Source organism: Coturnix japonica, chromosome 1 (assembly GCF_001577835.2).
Source record: "Coturnix japonica isolate 7356 chromosome 1, Coturnix japonica 2.1, whole genome shotgun sequence".
Lineage (NCBI taxonomy): Eukaryota > Metazoa > Chordata > Aves > Galliformes > Phasianidae > Coturnix > Coturnix japonica.
The window spans coordinates 32831238-32841056 of record NC_029516.1 but is presented as its reverse complement, the minus strand read 5'-3'; the positions used below and the strand labels follow the sequence as shown (position 1 = coordinate 32841056).

The window sequence follows — 9819 nt, the reverse complement described above, 5'->3', positions numbered from 1 at the left end:
TCAGTAGATACAAGGTCAGTAATCAGAGGATGTAGAATGCAGGGACGCATTCCACTTAGCAAGTTGCCCAGACCCCCACCCAGCCCAGCCTTGAACACTTCCAAGGATAGGACAGCTTCTCTGGACAATTTCCAGTGCCTCACAGAGCTCATAGTGAAGAATTTCTTCTTTATGTCTGATCTAAATCTACCTCTTTCAGCATAAAGCCATTACTCTTTGTCTGTCTCCCCAGGAGAGGTGCTTCAGCCCTCTGAGCATCCTCATGGCCTTTCTCTAGTCTCAATCCAACAGGACTATGTCCTTTTGTTGGGTGTCCCAGAACTGAACCCAGTTCTGCAGGTAAAGTCTCTTGAGAGCAGAGGAGGAGAATCCCCTTCCTTGCCTTGCTGGCTACACTTCTTTTGAGAGAGTCCAGGATATGGCTGACTTCCTGAGATTCAAGTGCACATTGCTGGGTCATGCTGAGTTTTCTTTAATCATCTGACACCACCAAGGTGCAGGACCTCACACTTGGCCTTGTTGAACTGCATGAAATTTGCACAGGCCCACCTCTCAAGGCTGTCAAGGTCCCTCTGGATGGCATCCCTTCCCTCCAGTGTGTCAACCACACCATAGAGGTTGGTGTCATCTGCAAATTTACAGAGGGTACGCTCAGTCCCACTGTCCGTGTCACCAATAAAGATATTAAATGGTGCTGGTTCCTATGCTGACTCCTGAGGAAGATCACTCAGCAACGGTTATTGAGCCATTGATCTCAAGTTCTTAAGTATGACTATCTATCCAATACTTTATCCATTGTGGTTTCTCCACTTTAGAGAGGGATTAGGCTATTTTAGAAAAAATTCAAATAATTATTTCCTTAAAGAAGCAGTTTCCTGTGACTCAGCTTATATGTATGAAAATGTAGCCATTCTGATAGAATAAAATTGTATTATTTCATAAAATACAAATAGGTATTACTAAATTGAGGATTCTATTAAAAATAAAAAAAAATAAAAAGAAAAAAGAAAAAAAAAAGACCAGAGAAAGAGAACTGCAATTTTGTGCTAAACCACATATTTTTTTCCCTTCTCAATTACATTTGAAAATTCTTTGTATTACTACCTCTCTAATGCATTGGAGAATGTTTTTATATTCCATCATCTTGGTAAGCTAAGCCAGTGGGGATTTTTTGTAACTATGGGTCTCTTTCCTAGCAAATCAAGAACAGATTCTGATTAAAATGAGCACTTTTATCAGTGGTGTAAAAAAATAGTTTAACCCCAAGAAAAAAAACACATTATAGAAACTGTATCATGGCCAAAACAAATATTCTGTTAATATGACATGCATATTATGGTGATCTTTTTTTTTCTTACACATTCTAAATGTGTAAAACTCACCACTCTATGTTAAATGCAGCATAAGTACTTAAATGAGAGTGCCAGAAAGGCTGCTGATACTGACAACATGCCTATTGTGACGAGGATCAGAAACTACTTCTCTTTAATAATGTCCTACACTACTAAGGACTTTAAAATAGAAAATCATTTATGAAAGATAAAATCAATACTGAGTCAGTTAGAATTAATATAAAGAGAAGGTAAAATATTAGAAAACAAGGATAATTTTCTTGTTATTTATTAACAACATTATTCGTATTGCAACAGTAGTGATGTAGATGTTATACATGTAGATGTATAAATATCTTTTTCTCCTCAAACTTAAATCTAAATGCATACGTATGAAAAAGCAAAACCACAGGAAGAGAGGTACCAGGATTTTCATGCCAATAAAAAATGTCCTATCCTGTGTGGTGCTGGTGATGTTGACAGAGGGCTTACAGGACATTATATACTGTTGAAATGCATACCTTGAAAACATAAGCCAGAGAGTAAAATCCACTCATGGAACTGAATCATACTTTTGATGTCCAAAGGGCCATAGTTTCACTCCGGTAGGTAGTTCTGTCAAATACAAACAAACCATAATCCTATGGAGAATATTAGTTAATAACTGAGAGTCGAGTGTTAAAAAATTATTGTTATTTTTTTGGAAAGCCCTTTTAGCTATGAAAAAAGCCCACAAATCAGCATCAAGGTTGAGCTTAGTCATTATGGCCTAAAACGTATTTCACCTTCCATACTCAAACAGAAGTGGAGAAGGTAAAATCAGCTCTTAGGCTGAAACTGCCTCTATTAAATGGAAGGAAGAGATAGATCACATTGTAAACAGGAATATTTGTCCAAAATCTTTAAGTTTTAGGTTCCACAGGCCTCAGAAACAAGCATTCAAAGGCAGCTAAAGAGTCTAATTGCTGACAGGAGGCAGTTTCTAAGCTGGGGCATGGATTAGACACATACCTCTTTATTTCATGCAATGTGATATTTCCTGGACACCACTGGAATCAGAAAGCTTTAACAGTTGAAGGAAAGTCAACCAACTCCTCAACAGCCAGGATTATTTTCATATTTCCCACAGTTTTAAATAAAAGTGAAAGGAATTTTTCCCCCACTCTTACAGAAAATAAAATTTAATTGCTTTAATTTAATGTCATTTGGTCCATTGCTTATATGAGAGAAAGAAATACTGATGTAAATGTGTCATTAAGATATTCTTATTTTGTATAATTATTTCAGGCAATGCTATCCTGAATATAGAATTATGTCACTCATTTCTTCACCAAAAATTTCTGAGACAAATTCTAAGCACAATAGAATTTGACAAATTTAGGGCAGACTGCATTTAAGGAAGATAGAGAAAGTTGCCTTGGCTTTGGCAATTAGAAGATCAGTTAGAATTAAGTGAAATGATGTACAGACATAGGTCTCTAACTGGATTTTGGCTTTCGGAATGCTGGATATAACCAATTTAGGCATGTAGATACTTGCCATTTGATAAATAACAACAGCTTTACAAGTGTCCAGATAGAAGTTGAGGCTCAGGAATTATAAAAAAACACATTGGTTTGTATCTCCCTGAAAGCAGTGAGCTGCCTTGCCTTGGACCACAGAATGAGCACAGGCAGCCACAGAGGAACAGCTGACAAACAACCAGTTAAGATAATGATTCCTCTACAGCAATTCATCACTGTGTTGATGCAATAAACACAAAGGATATGTAGGAATGAAGACAGAGGCTGAAGAAGATAAAAGATGTACGGTAGAGAAGATAAACAAACCTTAACTATTAGCACAAAATAAAATAAAATTGTTTGCTGTGCTTTTTGGTAAGTTGAAGATTTAGGAGAAAACTGAAGGGTAAATTTGAATGAGGCAGTGGGAAATAACTATAAGAGAAGTGAAAAGAAACTTTTGAGTTGTTTCTGCCAAGGTGCAACAGACTCAACAGTGACCAATTCCTTTTAGAACCAGCACTAAAACATAGGTCCAAAAGCAACTATTTCAAATCAAACCCACCACGTTAGCGATTGTACTAGATTTGAACACAAGAACATTGTGTGTAGTTATGTTAGGAGGGGAAATCAGTGCAGGCAACTGTGGATTTTAAGTCTGGCTCAATAGTACATGTAGTTTTAAAACAGGTTTTGAAGGGAAAGACTACTAAAGCTGCAGATAAAAGGGAAGTAAAATATTGGTTTACCAAAGCAGGATGTGCCAAACTAACTTGATTCTGACTTTTTTTCCCCTTTAAATAGCATGACTTCATGTTCTAGAGAAAGGAAATGAAGGGGATATATTCTGTCTGTCTTTCTACAATGCAGTCATTATGCTGCTGAAAAGAAAATCACTTGCTTGGAGAAAGTGGAGTTTAAGAGTGCAAATGTAAGGTGACCAAGGTAACAAATTTAGGGCAATATTGAAATATAAATGATTAGGCTGGGGGGAGGTACTCAAGGCTGATTTTTAAGAATATGTATTTGGAGAAATATTTTCACAGGAAGACATAGAGGAAATTAGATTCAAACTTGTTGATAGCATTGTGAAACAGAAAATGGAGAAGACTCAGGATATCAAATTAAAAGGGTTGCATCGCTTCAAGGACTGGGGAATTAGACATGAGATTCAGCAGCATGAACTGCAAAATATTACAGTAAGGTGTAACAGATAAATGTTAATTCTTGTCATGAATTGAGAACTCATATGCTGGAAATAGAGATTATGAAAGGTCTGATTTCTGCCTACCAATACACAGGAGAACCAGGAAACTCAATTCACTGTTTTAAATATGTCTTTTGGGTCTTATCATGTCTTCCTCTGCTATGCTAAATATGAATTTGTTATCAAAAATATCTTTTTTCCCACATGGCTACTGGTAGAATATGATCCATTCACTGTATTAATGAAATGAATAGAATTTGTCACTCTCTTTCACTGCAAAATAATTATTTCCAGAACAATAGCTATTTTTGTATCTTCTTTCTGAGTTCCTGCTGTCCACATCCTTTTGAAAGTGCAGACAGCAGAGAGTTTCAGCAATGATCTCATTAATACCATATTACTAAGTAATTACCACTCCTGACATTGTTGCACATCCCTCTATTCAAGGATTATGTTCTGCTAGTACCATATTGGAAACAGATGTTAGTTAATAATTATGATTTTAAAAAGTTTTCCAGTTACATTGTGTTGTAGAATACTATCCCTCTTCTGAATTTGGCTTATGGTCTTGACAGGCTGAGAGAGCTGGGGATCTTCAGCCTAGAAAAGAGATGACTCTGGGGGAGTCTTATAGGAGCCTTCCAGTACCTGAAGGAAAGCTGGGGAGGGACTTTTTAGAAGGGCTTGTAGGGACAGGACAAGGGGAAGTGGCTTTAAACTGGAAAAGGGTAGACTTAGACTAGATACTGGGAAGAAATTCTTTACTGTCATGGTGGTGAGACACTGAACAGGTTGCCCAGTGAGGCTGTGGATGCCCCCTCACTGGAAGCTCTCAAGGTCAGGCTGGATGTGGCTGTGAGCAACCAGGCCTGGAGGGAGGTGTCCCTGACTATAGCCGAAAGAAAGAACTAGAGGATCTTAAAGGCTGATTACAATCCAAACCATTCTATGATGCTGTGAGTTCTAAGTATCTCTATCCTCGTGTTTGGGTGTATTAAAAAGATTGATTTTTTACCAAGCAGTAGCAATCAACCTGTATAGGTGGACTTGAACTTTCTGCCTGTTATTCCCTTAATTAGTAAAAAGTTACCTGACAGTAGATATGATAAATACCACCTTAAATGAAGGAGAAATTTTCTTGGGTTTGTTAGAAAACAACTTTATAAGTAACAAAGTGATGATTCCTCTTTATGGAGCTTGCTGTGTGGATTATCTTTTTTTTTTTTTTTTTTTTTTTTAATCTAACAAATACATTAAATAAGAAATTGTTTACATATTTATGTAGCAATTAAAAGTAGTTATCTATATTTACGAATATCTTTTGTATGTGTGTGCCTCACTCTATATGGAACATATATGGACACGCCTTCTAATTTTATGTATACGTTATTAAAAGATTGGTATTGAATGAGTGTATCTTCATATAGTTATCCTGTAATAATGAATGAAGAATAAGTGAATTTGATCTTGTTTATTAGTAGATGCCTACTACTGTGTATGATGAGCTGCAATAATGGAGAGTGTAAGGGTGTCCTTGCTGATTGAAGAAACAAAGAGATTTTCTCTGCCCAGATGTTTGCCAATACCCCAACTCCTTATAAAAAGAACATAAGAAATAAAGTTGGGGCTATTCTACCACTCCCTGCAAGTGATGGAAAATGGCAGTCCGCTTTATCTGTGCCTAAAACCAATGCTTTTTCTAGATAAGTAACATTACTGAAAAAAATAATAAATATTGTGATGGTTTACACAGAAAGAGTGAAAATAACCAAGGTCATCTGAAGAATAGAAAACTGTCAATTAGAAATCAGGGAGGGCTTACATTCCACACTGGACAAGGAGGAGTTGCTAATCCATCAGCTTACTGCCAGCCAAGTGCCACTGTATTGCCTATGTGGTTTAGCATAAACACATTGCTTCCTATTGCCATGGAAAAACAGTGAAATGGTTAGATAAATAAAATATGGTATCCTATGGACAACAAACTAGGGCTATAAGGCATGAATTAGTCTCTTTACTTGTAGGAATGTGATGCATGATTGAGGGACTCAGTCATAGACTCAATCAAGTCATAGAATCATCTGATTTGGAAGGGACTTATAAAGGTCATCTAGTCCTACTCGTCTGTAATGAACAGGGACATCTACAGCTGTCAGGTTGCTCATAATCTGATCCAGTCTGGCCTTGGGTGTCTCTTGGGACAGGTCACCCACCATCTGTCTCCCTGGGCAACCTGTTCTAGTGCCCTACCAACCTTACTATAGAAAGCTTCTTTCTTATATCCAGTCTAAATCTCTCAGTTGGTTTAAAACTAATTCCCCTTGTCCTATCACAACAGACCCTGACAAGGAGGAGGATCTCCTTCCCTATATCCGCACCCCTTTAGATACCAAAAGGCAACCATGAGGTTTCCCTGGAGCCTTCTCTTCTCCAGGCTGAATAGCCTTAAGTCTCTTGGTTTGCCCTCACAGGGGAGGTATTCCATCCCTTAGGTCATTTTTGTGGCTCTCCTCTGGAAAGTTTCTGATCCCAAGCAATTGACTGTGGAAAAACAATACAAGCTTTCTGAGCGATTAAAGTAAGATACAACAAAGACTTTACTCCACAACAACAGGTTTGCTGACATTATACATTATGAGGGTTAGACATTAGTCAGTCACTACAAAATGCACATTGGTGCCCAAAAAGTACTTAGGAAAGTATTTACTGTGATTAAACATAAAATTGCTAAGTAGTTTTTTACTGTCAATCATTCAACACAGACATCCTTGAGTCTAATGTAAATCTCCTGAGGGATGTACTTATGGCAAAATACATGTGAAATGTTCACTTCTGAACATCTCTGTAAAAAGTCTATCTGCACTGAGAAAACTTCATGGAACTTTCCACTGTACATTCTTTTCCTACTTCTTTGATGATTTCTTTTATGTCATCATGGTTCAGTAGCTTCAAGGTGAGGAAAGTGGACACAATGCTGTTGCTGATCACACAATGCTGATCACTATGGTGATCAGTCAATAGAAATTGCCTTGCTTTTCTTGCTTCTCTCAGCTTCCTGTTTGAGCTTGTAAGTTTTTTTTCTGTCAGCTGCTGTGTTCCATCTTTCCATGCACTTTAAAAGTTGAGGTTAGAATGGGGATCAGTATCACCAAAACCGCCGGGTATGTAGAGCTTTCTTTTTGTTTATTTATTTTTTTCTTTAAGAAATACCACATTTTGCTAAAAAAAAAACACTGGATAGATTCTTCTGGACAGATTCTTTGTATCTGGCTAAATTCTGCTGTTCTTACTGAGGATAATGTGCACTAATGGTGATAAAATCTCACCCACCCTAAGATCCTTTGGCCAGGAATCACTTCCTTTATTATAATCCTTAGGAGTGAGAGAGTATTTTGAGTTAGTTGCCATTATGTGATCAAGACTAACAGATTAAACTGCTTTGCTGCTCTAAAGAGCTTAAATCTGTCTTTTAAATTATACTTGTAATTTTGTATATGCATTTCTTCTTGTGCCAGCTCTTGATATTCCTGATTTTTTTCTCCATCTTTCTAATTGGAGCCAAATCCAACTGAACATTTCAGAATAAGCTCTGGCAGTTTCAAACTTCATGTTTAAATGCACACAAATCACGGTGTATCAAATAGAGCAGCTGGACCCAACACCGCAAGCTGCTCACATCTTACTGAGGGTCAGACCTGGAGACATGCTGGACGGCATTTCTGTCAACATTTTTATGCAACAACATTTTTCATTAGAAGAACTTGTGCTTATTCAATGCTTAAAAAAAAAAAAAAAAAACGTGAAGGGGGGATGCTAAAAGAACCATGGAGCAGTTTTGTCTTCATGTGACTTCTACACTACAGCATGAGAGGGTTAATTCCTTTGGCAAAAGTCACTCCTGCTGGCACAACTTTTAAGTACAGACTGTAAGGCGAGAAAATAAAATGAAAACAACAATATGGAACACTGAGCTGGTGGGCACTGTTTGTAAATTACATGTATCAAAGAATAACTGTCAAGCTGTCAATAATATGACTGCAGACGTAATTCAAAGTAGTGTGTCTGCTCTTTTTAAACAGATGGAGTTTTTTTAAGAGTAAGATTCTCATGTAAGCTGTTCTTATTATTCCTGGAACTAACAATGTGCAATTTTTTTTTTTTCACGGCAAATATTTCATTTGAAAACTTGAAATCAACTCTATCTGTTTGCTTTCCACCTCTGACTTCAAATTGTATGAGCAGGCCCAGCAACAAAAACTTTTTCCAGCTAAATTATTTGAACAGTGAAGAGCACAGGTTATACGTACAACTTTTGTAAATTCTAATACGAGAAACCTGATCCTGACTTACACCTACAAATACTGAAAACAAAAGTGATGCTGTTGCACTTATGTGATTACCAGTAGAGTAGAATCTTGGATTTTTCACTTGAGACAACAGAGCAAAAGAAGCTTACATAAAGATGATCAAATGATGAAAATATTAAGGAAGTTATTGAAATATACTGGAGAAGAAGAAAAACTATTCAATAAGTGGATATTATAATTTATATCTTCCTCTCTGATGGTTTCCCAAATGACTGCAAAGAATTTATTAAAGTCTTGTGTAGCGCTACCTACCAACATTTTATGTTAACCAAGGAAGGGAGCTGCAGTCTTTGGTGGTCATCCAACAAAATTTGACTGCAATGTGCTTTTACAGTTGTTAATGTTTTTTAATGAATGTTTGTTAGGTGAAGTTGCTCCATACAACTGGGAAGGGATCCCTTGTAAAACTTGAAAAAGCAGTCTATTTTTTATCTTTCACATATTTCTTCAAAGCTTGCGCTTGCTGATGTCTGTGAAAAGTGGACAGGATGCTTAACTGCTGAGCAGACAGAGGTTTCACTTTTATCAACTCTGAAACACTGTCTGGATTTTTGTCATCTCTAACTTTTTATCATTCTTTTGGAGTAAGTTTTTTGGATGAGAGACTGTCTTTCTGCTCTGCGGTCCACAGCCATGCTCCCATGGTGAAGACTGACTTGCAAAGGAAATGTGAGTGAATTAATAATAATCTTTCAGCCCTTCTGAACACATCGTTCCCTCAGCACGTACTGCTCTTTTCACATAAGCTATATTTCTTATTTTTCTTTGCCAGTGATGCTTCAGGTGGTGTACTGAAGTAATATTTTATTTTCCCAAAAGATAAGGAACTGTGATTCTGCGAAGTGCGTAAACAGACTCAGCTTCAAACATTTAAACCATATCACTGTTAGGAACCAGTCCAATACGAGGCTTCAGAGCATAGTTATGTACTGTGCTAAGCAGTGATAACAGATCTTCGGTTAAAATTAAGGGCGAGCTAAAGGATTATCTGCCCCGAACTCTTTCTGCTCTTAAAATAAATAAAAATCCTAGGATGTGAAAGTGTGCTGTTAATTCAGGCCCTTTACTCACAGGACCTTGTGCAATAGATTCTGCGTAGGTATATTTTTCATTGGTCAGGATGGATGACGACAACACTGACTTTTGAGTAACAAAGAAAAATAAGATCAACTCACAGTATAATTCTCTTTTCCTTTTCTAGAGTCTACAGAACATGAAAACAAACTACAGACGTTTTTCTTACTCTATCAGAAACTGTCTAAGAGTGCTGTGTGTACTTCAAGGATCACAGAATCACAGAATCACAGAATTGTAGGGGTTGGAAGGGACCTCTAGAGATCATCGAGTCCAACCCCCCTGCCAAAGCAGGCTCCCTACACCACATCACACAGGTAGGCGTCCAGTCGGGTCTT

The 9819-nt window shown here is 37.3% G+C and overlaps 1 long non-coding RNA gene across 1 annotated transcript in view; it reads right to left on the bottom strand.

The window, feature by feature from the left end:
- Positions 1-1680: 1680 nt before the first annotated feature.
- The window catches only part of LOC107310351, a 48706-nt gene continuing 40567 nt past the window's right edge, over positions 1681-9819 (bottom strand). Inside the window, exon 5 of the long non-coding RNA XR_001553575.2 lies at positions 1681-1946. This is a non-coding gene — a long non-coding RNA (uncharacterized LOC107310351). The remainder of the gene's footprint in view (positions 1947-9819) is intronic.